At 50.6% G+C, this 11,825-nt stretch overlaps 1 protein-coding gene across 1 annotated transcript in view; it reads right to left on the minus strand.

Annotated features, from left to right (window-relative positions):
• Positions 1-11,385, minus strand: part of LOC146830797 (uncharacterized) — a 115,221-nt gene extending 103,836 nt beyond the window's left edge. Inside the window, exon 1 of the mRNA XM_085604959.1 lies at positions 11,203-11,385. The gene's annotated coding sequence lies outside the window, so the exon portion shown is untranslated. The remainder of the gene's footprint in view (positions 1-11,202) is intronic.
• Between the last annotated feature and the right edge of the window lie 440 nt (positions 11,386-11,825).

Raw genomic sequence — 11,825 nt, forward strand, 5'->3', positions numbered from 1 at the left:
TATAACAATCAATAAAATAAATGCAAAACAAACATCAAGACAAAGAAAATCAAAACAGCTACACAATAATAAACAACAACAAATACATACATACCTACAATACAGTGATTATGCAATGAGTTGGATAAACAATAAACCAAGAAAGAAAAACTCTGACGCGCGTTTCGGAAATGTGGAGTGCATAAGCAATTCCTTCATCAGGGTGTAGAAGTCATAATTGATTCAGTGGCCTGAGCCTGGTGAGGACCAGGGCCTGGCCGGAGGCTGGCGAGGATCAGGGCCTGGCCGGAGGCTGGCGAGGACCAGGGCCTGAGCCGGAGGCTGGTGAGGATCAAGATACTGAGCCCACTCTCACTCCCTTCGAAAGACCAGACTAAACAACCAGTTGGTCCTCTCTTGCAGCACGAGGCAAGGGCCAGTACAGAGATCTAGAGACTGGGTCCGTAGGTTTGCATCCCATGCTTTTAATTGCATTTCTCCCAGAAACAGACAAAACTGTGAGAAATCTCCTTGAGGGAGATTCACATTATCCCAGATCTCACTGGCCTCACAATATGCAGAAAGATGTTAAGAATGAAAATCCTTGCATATTTGTCACATTAATTGATCTATCCTTCTCTGTCACAATGACCCAGTTAGGTATCAAATATTTCTGTATAGCGAGCACCCGAATATTCATGCCTGAACTTTCATTTAACAGGCGATTGCATTCTGGGAGTTGTAGTCCTCGTTACTTCACGGAAAACCGTGATTTGTAAAAAGAAACTCCGAGACTGGAGAAGATTGTACCTTTGTCACGAGCCATCTGGGACCCTATGGTAACACCTTTCACCCCCATCAGGTCAAGAGAAGGTCCCCTCCGCCACCATGACAGTATATGCCCCCCTTCAAACCCCCTAAAGGTCCTCCCTGGTCCCTCTCCCTGGCCATGTTCACACCCTACACCCCAAACGCTAGTAAAGTAAATGTAACAGCCTCACTCACCCCTTTAGCAGAGGCGGAGCTAGCACTGATGCAATTGAAGTGGCTCCAGGGCCCTGAAGGAGCCCTTTGTGCCCATATAAGTGCTAAACTTTACTATTCCACCAGCAGCAAGAGTGGCCACTACTGGTTTCCTACCAGCACCACTGGACTCACCTTCTCTGAACCCCTGAGGATTAGGGTTGGGGGAGGGGTGGCACACCTCACACCCCCCTCAGCCCAAGACAGGCCCCACCTCCTCTGCAAACCCAGGATAGGACCTGAGCCGTTTTAAAGCATGGGCAAAGTGGGCTCTGGCCCAGGGCCCCAGCCCTTAAGGGGGCCCCATGATAGAGCCAGCTCTGTTCTGTAGAGAGACCTGCCCTAATGACCTTGCATATTTCTTAAACAGATTGTTTTAAATACCGTTTTCTTCTCATTTATTTGTGATGTGTGAGTGTATTACAAACATTTTGCAGAGGAAGGTTGTGTTTATGATTCATGCAACATCCCTATAACAGTTTCTTTTAGATCAAAAAAGGTCCTAACATGAGAAATAAGAGGGTGTCACAGAGATTATTTTCAGTAAATTTAGTAAGGTGCTGCAATATTGAAACAGAACGTATCACTCTATCTTATTATTAGATATAAACACATTTAGAATTTGGACGAGTGTGTCATTTACAGTAATCTGGCCAAAGGGGGAATCAAAGAGCTGAAATTGGATCATAAATTCAAAGCTGTTCCATACAGGGGCTCCCAAAATACCTTTGGCCCAGGGCCCCCTGAGTCCTTAAGATGTCCGTGGATAAGACAGGCCTCACCTCCTCTGCACCCCAGCCCCCAGACAGGCCTCACCTTCTGACCCCTCGGGACTAGAGTTGGGGGGGTGTAGTGTCTGAGCATGGACACGTTCTAGTGTTCCAACATGTATGTATTACACTGTACACCCACCCACCACCTACGCCACTGGTTCAGGTGACTAGGTCAATAAAAGTGGCCGAGCGCACGTGCTCGGGGCCAATTCCCACTACCCCACCTAAGTGTCTGCGTCAGTCATTGCACCAGCATGAGGGCCTAGGGCCCAACATTACAATGGGACGAGGGTGCTGTGCCCCGGCGTGCAGCAGCCCAGCTCATATGAAGGGGGGAGAGAGCGGACTGCGTGAAGGCTCCCAGCAGGCGAGAAGCGCCCGGTCGCCGCAGGGCATGTGAAGAGCCCCAGGCGCGAAGACGGCGATCGGAGCCCACCGCACCGCCGCGAAGTCCTTCGGGCGTGCAAGCCGCCCCGGAGGGAAAAGCGAGGAAGTCGGGTGCCCACCCCGACCCCGTCGCGTGGCTGCCGTGACCTCGGTGGGGGATCGCCCCGAACAAGGAGCGGACCGATCGGAGCCCACCCGCATCGGCCGCGACCTGCCCGGTGAAGGAGGAGAAGTGCGAGCCGTGCGGAGCCCACCCGCATCGGCCGCGATGAGCCTGGTGAAGGAGCGGGGCAAGCCGGTCGGAGCCCACCCGCATCGGCCGCGTTGAAGTGCCCCGAGTGTCGAGGACGCAAGCGGAGCCCACCCGTGTTGAAGGGAAGCCCAGCCGGGCCGAAGGTGAGCCTGCGGCGAAAGGGACTAGCTGTCCACTCCCCCGTCCCGTGAGGAGCCACTGACTTTGCCCGGAAAGGGGCAGGCAGGCTCCGGCAGCAGCGCCAACCCTCCGCCGCTCCCCGCACAGAATGCAAGCCGAGTGAGGCTGCGGGGGGGATGGGGGGACGGAGGAAAGCAATGAGGAGACAGCGCGCGGCACGGATAAACTACATGAACCAGCGGGTGCCTACCCCGCATTGGGACGAACATGCTGGCACCCCCTCCCTGCCGCGCGAAGACTGCAGGAAGCTGCCGCGGGCAGAGAGGGCGATCGGGTAAACTAGTGATGGCCAGCAGCGCAGTGAAGCGCGAGGTGCCCCGAGGTGGGAAGATTCTACCGGCACTGAAAGTGTAAAGGCCTGCGGGAGGGGCGAGAAGGGGTTTAAAAGTTAAATTGAGGCAACGTGGCTCACGGTGCTAAGCGGAGCCCTCCCACAGCCAGACCTCTCTTCCCACGCAAGGCCAAGGAGGAGTGTGCCACCCCTGCACAGCCCGGTGATTAACAAATAAAGAGGAAGAGAATAAGCACTCACCACGAGGGGGACTGTCCTCCTTCCCTCTGCTCCAGGGGTGATCGTATCACAGGCAAGGGAAGCAGTGGAAGATCTGGGAGAGGCCTACAGCGTGGAGCAGTAGAGCTGCAGGACCCAAGTCAAGGAAAAAGAAACGACACTGCCATCTAGTGGCCAAAGTGCATCATTGCGTACAATACACTAAAGACAGTGGCAGCAAGGGTACAGGCCATAAGGAAACAAGCATTTGCAATGCAATAGGTCTCGCAGTTACACGAGTTAAAGCTATTGGCATTGTAAATGACAATGCCAATAGGCATTGTTATTTGCAATGTCAATAGCTCAAACTCGCGTAAATGCGAGACCTAATGCATTGCAAATGCTTGTTAATGGAAAGTTGAAGAATTACGATATCCTTTTACAAATTATTTCGTTATTTAAGAAAGCACAGCTGTACACACTGAATGTCATTTCAGCTGTGGTTTATACATATACGCCACCGGGAAAAAGGCATGCGCGGATGAATGAGAGTGTTGGTGATACATTTTAATATGCTTTTTTTTATTGTCAGACGAAGATGTAGTGACAAACTTTAATAGTCTGCTTATTGGTGTTTTTAAAATATGAAATAAAAGAATGTTTCCAAACGAACGCGCTGACAGTTTGATCAACGGAAATCATCAACATACGATTAATTCGATTACCTCCATTGCACAGGGGTAAATACGTGTGTTTGGAGCCGGAAAATTAACTCCCTCGGCCAGCGGATATCGGATCGGTTTTCAGTCTCCACCATATGAATCAAAATTGAACACAATAACAGACCATTCAAAGAGACACTACTTTAAAAAAAAAAATTGGAAGTGTCCCTATTTCCCCGAAACGGTCCCAGTTTTGTAAGATAAATTGAAGAAAGTAGGAACGTCCGTTCTTACCTTTATTTCAATTTTCTATAGTGTTAACTTGGCCCGAGGTCACTGGAGCAATTTACAGGAGACGCAGGCTAGATACATAGATGTATAGGGATTCAGAGATTACGAGATATGCCCAGAATCACAGGGTGTTGTGCCGAGGCCGGGATTTAAACCTGACTCCTTAGTTCCAAAGCCAACACCGCTAGCCGCTAGGTTGTTGTATATGGCTTCAGTGAGCTGTAAAACGGGTTGCTTGGATTTTGGAATGCTCCGTTGGGGGGAGTATGGTGTGTGTGTGTTGTGGGGGGCTGTTTGGACATGCCTGGAGCTAATTACAGGCCGTGGCGGGCATGTCCAGCCTGGGATAACAGCAACAGGGAGGCATCTGTCTGTCCCAGCGCAGCACTTGGTGACTCATTCTCGAAGGAAAAACCTAAGGAGCAACAAACGGGCGTTGAGGAGAGTGGTCGGGACGAGACAGATGCACCGCCCTCTCTGTGGGGGGTGGGGGAGGGGGCGAGGGCGTGCATTAGCATCTGCGCAAGCAACATCCCCAGTCATTAATACTTTTTGGGTTCCGGAGTAGCGTGCTCCTCACCGAAAAGCGCATTGATGTCTCGTCAGTAGTAAGCGCTATATAAGTGCGATTAACACGCAGTAATATCATGCACGCCAGGTAAGTACCAGTAAAAAACACACACAAACACCGACACACGAATAGTCCCACCAGAAAAGCAGGCACAGAATGGCATGAATGAACGGCCTGACAAGTGCATGCAATGCAGTGTTTTACGTGGAGATACAGAAGTGCAGGGACTGACTCTTGAGAGTGCTGCTTTCTTTTGAGAAGTGCAATTAAATGCATTGCAGCAGTGCTGAGACATACAGGTACTGTCCCTTTCAAATGAAGGAATGGCAGGTACTCAGTACGGGTAGTACCTGCCCATTTCAAGCACTGATGCAATGGAATTCTAGAAGTGCAGGCACTCACTTCCCCAGAGTACCTGCCTGCTATTTGAAAGTGCTGGTACTCTTCCATTCAAAGGCTTACACCCCTGCTGAGAAGCAATAGGTCTCGCAGTTACACGAGTTAAAGCTATTGGCATTGTAAATGACAATGCCAATAGGCATTGTTATTTGCAATGTCAATAGCTCAAACTCGCGTAAATGCGAGACCTAATGCATTGCAAATGCTTGTTAAAAGTAGGTGCTGAGACGGGTCCCTATCGTGCTGACCTACTGCTAACTGCCGTGCAGGAGGAGGATATATACATCAGTACTGCCGCGATTGCCTGTTCGGTGAAGAAGTCATATTGCCCCAAGAAGAGTGTGAACCTTTTCCTCGCCTAAGGGAGGAATTCGTGCTCGTTTGCCTCCATCACCTCCCCACAACAGCTGCTGTCTGTCTGCTGAGAGGCTGTGTGAGTTGGCGGGCAGCATAAAGAAACGCATACAGCGCTATCCGCAGGACACCGATGACCGATGCACTTTGGCCCATCAAGGTATGATGGGGCCCACAACATGCCATGACCCCTACCTAATGAGGTACCAGTAAGCTGCCCCCACCTGCCAGCGCACATGAGTGGCACTACTGTCAGAGTTACTCTCCTATGCCACGGTCTCTCTGGTGGAGGCCCTCTCCCCCACTTTCTTAGTGTATTAGGACATGATTTGTGGCTGCATGTCTGCACTCCATCCTTTCTATCATTCATTAGTGTGCCAAGGAGATTTACTGCAAGACACCATTTAAAATTAGGGATTTTTAATAAAACTGAAGTTTCAGTTTGATTGAGTAAACGAGTGATCAGTTGAGCAAACCGAGTCAGTGAGTAAGAGTGCACTAGAAAGTGAGTAGGTGAGTGAGTGCCTGTCCTTTTGGAGCGAGTTAGACATTGAATGAATGAATAAATGCCTATATGAGTGAGAGAGGGAGCGAGCATGTATTGAACCAAAGATGCACTTCTCATTCTCAAGGCCCTGTCCTAGACAGGGGGATTGTCGCATTGAGACTTCAGAATCATGGAACATAATTGATGTCTGTTTCTTGTGAGCAAAGAGGCTTTTATTCTTCAATTTACTTACTATTCTTTCAACGGGCAATGAGGAACTTTGTCATTCAAATGCAATAACTCCCATGATAGCTAGTGGAAATTCATCTCCGAAAAAGGCATCCTTTACTTTATATACATCAAGTGTGGTTTAAAATACAAATCCACATATACTCCTGATAACAGCTGCTGGCAATGCCGTGTTTGATCTTTACTCCAGATGTGTCCTGAGAGAGGTTTAAAGGGTCTCTTTCATTCCGTCGCCCGAAGGAGCTCCGGGCTCGAACAATGTGCCCCTGATGCTGGCGCAGGCTTCCTGGCAGCCGACCCCAACAATGGCTTCCTCAGCAGCCACGCGCACAGCTGGAGCACATGGGGTGCAGGACAGGAGCGCGACTGTCAACATGGGCCTGGGTGTCAGTGCATCGGGTTTACATTTTTATCACAGGAATCGCTAATTCAGGAAATTACATATGGCAATTAAACGAAAGGTGTTATTGGTATAGAGCCAGAGCTTAATTTGAGCCGGTGTTTGCAGCTGGGGCCTGCATCATACTTTGACACAGCAAGAGGGTGGAAAAAACACGAGGGAGGGAGAAGGGGGAAGAGAAAGAGGGAGAACAGTGATAAAGAGCGAAAACACGTGTAAACAAGCCCTTCGAGTGTAAAAGAGAAGGAAATATCTGTCTCCGGAGACTCTGATGGGTTTTGAAAGGCTGAAAGAGAGAGAGAGTGTGTGGAGTGTGTGTCACAGTGTGTATGTGTGATAGCGATGCGTATATGTTTGCGGTGCATTTGCACACGTGCTTGTGTCCATGTATGCACTCGCACGCATACACATACACAAGGGTATGTATTTATGTGTGTGAGTAACGGGGGGTTGCAAAAGACGGGGCAACACCAACTATTTCAGTTAGTCCAAGAAAGGGGTGTGTGGCGGCCTGAATGGGTGCCCCCTTTGGAGGCACAGCGGAAGCCAGCACTGCCGGAGATCAAAGTCACGGGCTTGCTGAACAGCAAGCAACAGCGCCGTCTGCCTCCCCGCCGCCCTCTCAGCGCCAGACGCCATTCACCAAAGGATCATGAAGTGTCACAGGCTGCGTCCCACCACCAACACCAGCAACATCACGGTCCACTTTCACTTTCGTCCGTTGTTAAAGCTTTATTGTCTTTATGGGGCCATGTGTTTGAAACACATGGCCCCATAAAGATAAGAAAGCTTTCAGGCGGGGGAGCGGACCCTTTGAAGTAGTATGATGCCGAGGCTGTGGCCAGTGGGCTGAAGCGCTTCCCCAAACGGATTGCATGGCGGCACGATGCGCGTGATTGTGCGCGTGCTAGCCATGCAATCCGCTTTTGGCGCACATGCACTGTATCTCTACTTTCAATATCCTTGAAACATATATTTGCAGTAAATCGCCAAGATATAATCTCAGTACATTTTCCTTAAATACCCCAACCTCGCCTTAATTTTTTTTAAAAGGCACTATTTAAAATAGGAACTGCGCACTGAAACGCAAGCGGTGTATGGACCGGTTTGTAATGGTTTTCTAAAGATGTGCCTCTAAAATAATATTCTGCTTCATTGGCCGATGCAGTTCATTTGTTATTAAAGCTGCATCTTCCGGACATGAGTTTTCTTTATCCTAGCTTTGATCTGTAAGCAGGGTCCCTACAATGATGTGTGGAGAGTCTGTGTTTAGCGTGCGAGGTGTGTAAAGTTCAAACATGTAACTGAATTTCTCCAAGTTAAGGCATGGATTGGAGCAAATTGGCACCAGTGCGAAGGGATTGCCTTCCTCTTTCCGAACTTGTTTAAAATGCACACACCCGGCTGTAAAAAAAACAAGCAGTAAAACGAAAAACGGTTTCATTTATTGTTAAAAGTAAATCTTCCAGCTAAGAAGCACAAATAAGGTTAAATTAAAATGATACGTGATAGCAAAAATTTAATTATGTTTAATATTTTAAAGCAAACACGTGGCTGCCAAGTTTAAAAGAGGTCATGTTTTTTTCTTGTTTTAATTTTTGTTGTATGTATTTGCGGTATACAAAAAAACAACCCAAAAAAACATTGCTAATGCGGATTCCCTCAGAAAATGAATGTTTTACAAATGAGTAAACTGGCCTACTAGCACTAGTGCTAAACAAAAGTGACTTTATTCTTGTGTAAAAATATCTGGAGATGAGATGGGTGGGAACTGAGAGGAAACGATGCGTTTCCGACTCAGGGGCCTGTCTGCTTGTGAAGTATGAGCCCTTCGGCTTCTGTGCATTCGTAGCTTGAGTTGCAGTGAAGGCTTAAAAAAGTCTGGCCTTGGAGTCGATAAGCAGAGCCTTTGTTTTAGCTCCTCGGACCCCTTAAACTCGCAGCGCAGTACCAAAGATTCTACAAAGGATGCTGCAAGGGGGATTATGGGTCGCTTGAGCTCTTCCTGAAAGGTAACCAAGCTTCCTAAATCCACCCCCACTGGCCGCGCATGACTAAGGGATCAGATAACGCTGCAACACAATAGAGCAGAGGGAAGGCGAGTAAGGGATCCTGCTGACACAGGACCACATAATGCTGGGGGGAGGGAAGGAATGTGAGGTTTGTATAACGAGCCGTACAAAGCACATGCCATCACATCAAAGCGGCCGTGCGGCCGCGAAATTGAAAGTGATCGTGATCAAAGCGGCCGTGCGGCCGCGAAAGTAAGCGCGGCGCGCGCGCCCGCGCACATGCACTGTAGCTTTAGGCCACGGCAGCACTTTGTAAAGCCCAGATATAAAATGTCTCTTCGAGCCTTTGGCTCGCGAGACCTAAAAAAGGACATGAGCCAGTGGGCTAGGAGGCAACAGAGTGCCCGGAAGAAAATAATGCAGCACTGAGGGAGCTGCTGCAACCCAAACGTGTGTGGGAAAGTAAAGAGCACAAGCACTGTTGCAGCTGAATTGCACAACCGCAAGGGGAAAGCTGTAACACAGCAAAGCAGAGTGGAGTGTGCACGACCGCCCACACCGGAGTGGCAAATGCCGACAAGGGTGCACACAAGGAATACTCCAGGAAAGAGCCTGCTGACAAGGTTGCGTGGAGTGCGGTGACGCCTACTGGCCAGGGGTAGTCGCTGCAGGAGTGAAGACACCAGAGTGCACCAGCCTTGGGTGGCAAGGTTTAAAGAGACTCGTCCAGGCAGCAAGTCTCAAAAGAGGATCGGAAGGAAGTGCGCAGCAAGTGCGTCCACGGAAGCAACCAAAGGGCGCAGGCTGAAGCGCTGCCACATTAGAGAAGGAAAGGAGTGGGTGCACGACAACCAGAGATCACACGGCGCAAGGAGCAAAGCTACACTGAAGATGTACCACGACGGTACGAAGAGAAGCACGCACCAGCGCTCGACAAGTCAGCAAAGACAGGTAGTCACACGACGTGGCGCACCTCGTGAACACAGGGAGTCACACGACGTGACGCTCCTCGTGAAGCCGACCAGCCAAATGCTCGCACCGCAAAGGCCAAGCCGACCAGCCAAATGCTCGCACCACAAAGGCCAAGCCGACCAGCCAAATGCTCGCACCACAAAGCCAACCCGCCAGGGGTTGCGGAAGGAAATGACCGACGCACGGGTCAGTGGACATCACACCAAGTGACCAGCCAGGTGGTGAACACACAGAAGCCAACCCACCAGGGGTTGCAAAAGGAGGTGACCGACGCACGGGTCAGTGAAACTACAGAACAAGAGGTCTGACGACAAGACCGAAGGTATCCTGCCAGTGATCGGCAGAGTGGACCGTCAAGTGGTCCAAGAAGCTCAAGAACGAAGAGGACCAAGAGTATGGCCCCACGAACTTCAACAACCAAAGTAGCTGGTGAAAAGGAGAAGACGAAGAGAAGGTCACGACCCTAACTCTGAATGCTGAGGAAGATGGAGAGAGTGTCCTCGGACGAGGACAAGACCAGGTGGAACACGTGCAGAGTGCGCGCACTGCATGGAGAAGCCTGGCCAGACCAAGTGGAGAACAGAAACGGTCCAGAGTAGGTCGTGAAGCGAAGGGATGAAGATATCGGAGCGGCACGTTTGCCACTACAAGAAAAGAAGAAAGAAGATATCGGAGTGGCACGTTTGCCACTACAAGCCAAAGCAGAAAGAAGATAGCGGAGTGGCACGTTTGCCACTACAAGAAAAGAAGAAAGAAGAGATCTGAGTGGCACAGTTGCCACTGCGAGAAGAAGGAGAAGAACTTTGGGTTTTTGTCATAAAAAATTGGGAGGGATGTAGTGTCTGAGCATGGACACGTTCTAGTGTTCCAACATGTATGTATTACACTGTACACCCACCCACCACATACGTCACTGGGTCAGGTGACGAGGTCAATAAAAGTGGCCGAGCGCACGTGCTCGGGGCCAATTCCCACTACCCCACCTAAGTGTCTGCATCAGTCATTTCACCAGCATGAGGGCCTAGGGCCCAACATTACAGGGGGGGGGGGGTGGACACCACACGCCCTCTCTGCCTGGGACAGGCTGCACCTACTATACCCCCATCGGCCAGGCCTCACCTCTTCTGCATCCCAGCCCCCGGACAGGTCTCACCTTCTCCCTACCCCTCGGGACTAGAGTTGGGGGCACACCACACGCCCCCTCAGTCCAGGACAGACTGCATCTCCTCTGCACCCCCAGCACAGGACAACCCTTATCTCCTCTGCACCCCCACCACACCGGCAGGTCTTTACACCTCCGCACCCGCCCTGGACAGACCTCTCCGGGGGTGCCGAAGGGTCTTCTGACAGGAGATCCCGGGATAGGATTCTGATTAATGTGTTAAAAGGCTTATCCTGACGAATTGGCAGAGGAGCCCAGAGATCTTTACACCCATACAGCGCCTCTGTGGACGCACGAAGGCTCGGTGCGCTATGCACAGGCCCCGAAGGGAGACACTGCTCCCCTAGACCTGCCCAGAGGCGCCGGATGCAGGACTGGAGGGGTCAGACCGGACGCGCATTTATACCGCACACCACTGGAAAAGTCGCGCCTCCTCTGTACCCGCCCCCCGGACTGACCGTTCCTCATCTGCACCCTCCCGGACAGGCCTCAACTACTATGCACCCCCAGCAGAGGACACGCCTTATCTCCTCTGTACTCCCCACCAGCAGGTCTTACCTACTCTGCACCCACACTGGACAGGCCTTTCTGGGGTTGCACGAGCCTCTTCTGACAGGAGATCTCGGGGTAGAATTCTGATGAAAATGATTAAAAGGCCGATGCTGTGGAATGGGCACAGGAGCCGAGAGTTCGTTGCACCTATACAGCGCCTCTGTTTCCGCTCGAAGCCTCAGTGCGCTATGCCCAGGCCCCTAAGAGAGACACTGCTCCCCGGGACCTGCCCAGAGGCGCCGGATGCAGGACTGTGCCTCAGAACGGACGCGCATTTATTCCACATACCAGTTACTAGGCGCTAAACTCACAAGGGACACATATTAATAACTCAGAATTAAGGAAATAACAGAAATTTCCTGATCCAATATGTATCTTACAGTTCCTGTACCTGGTTCGGTTGCAGCAGCCCCTCAACTATTCGTCTGCAGAAGAAGTGACCTTTACCCTGGGTGTGGCCTCTCTAGGAGGAAGCAGCCCCCCTAACCCCCCCTCCCCCAAGTATTTCTGACTTCTGCGGTGATGATCACGTCATGTTATCAGGGTTCAGCTGACATTGTACCCCACTGTGCTCTTCCGTATCTCTAGTGGGTATTATACACTGTGATTCTCTCCTTGTACATAATTGG

This window comes from Triturus cristatus, chromosome 5_1, assembly GCF_964204655.1.
Source record: "Triturus cristatus chromosome 5_1, aTriCri1.1, whole genome shotgun sequence".
Lineage (NCBI taxonomy): Eukaryota > Metazoa > Chordata > Amphibia > Caudata > Salamandridae > Triturus > Triturus cristatus.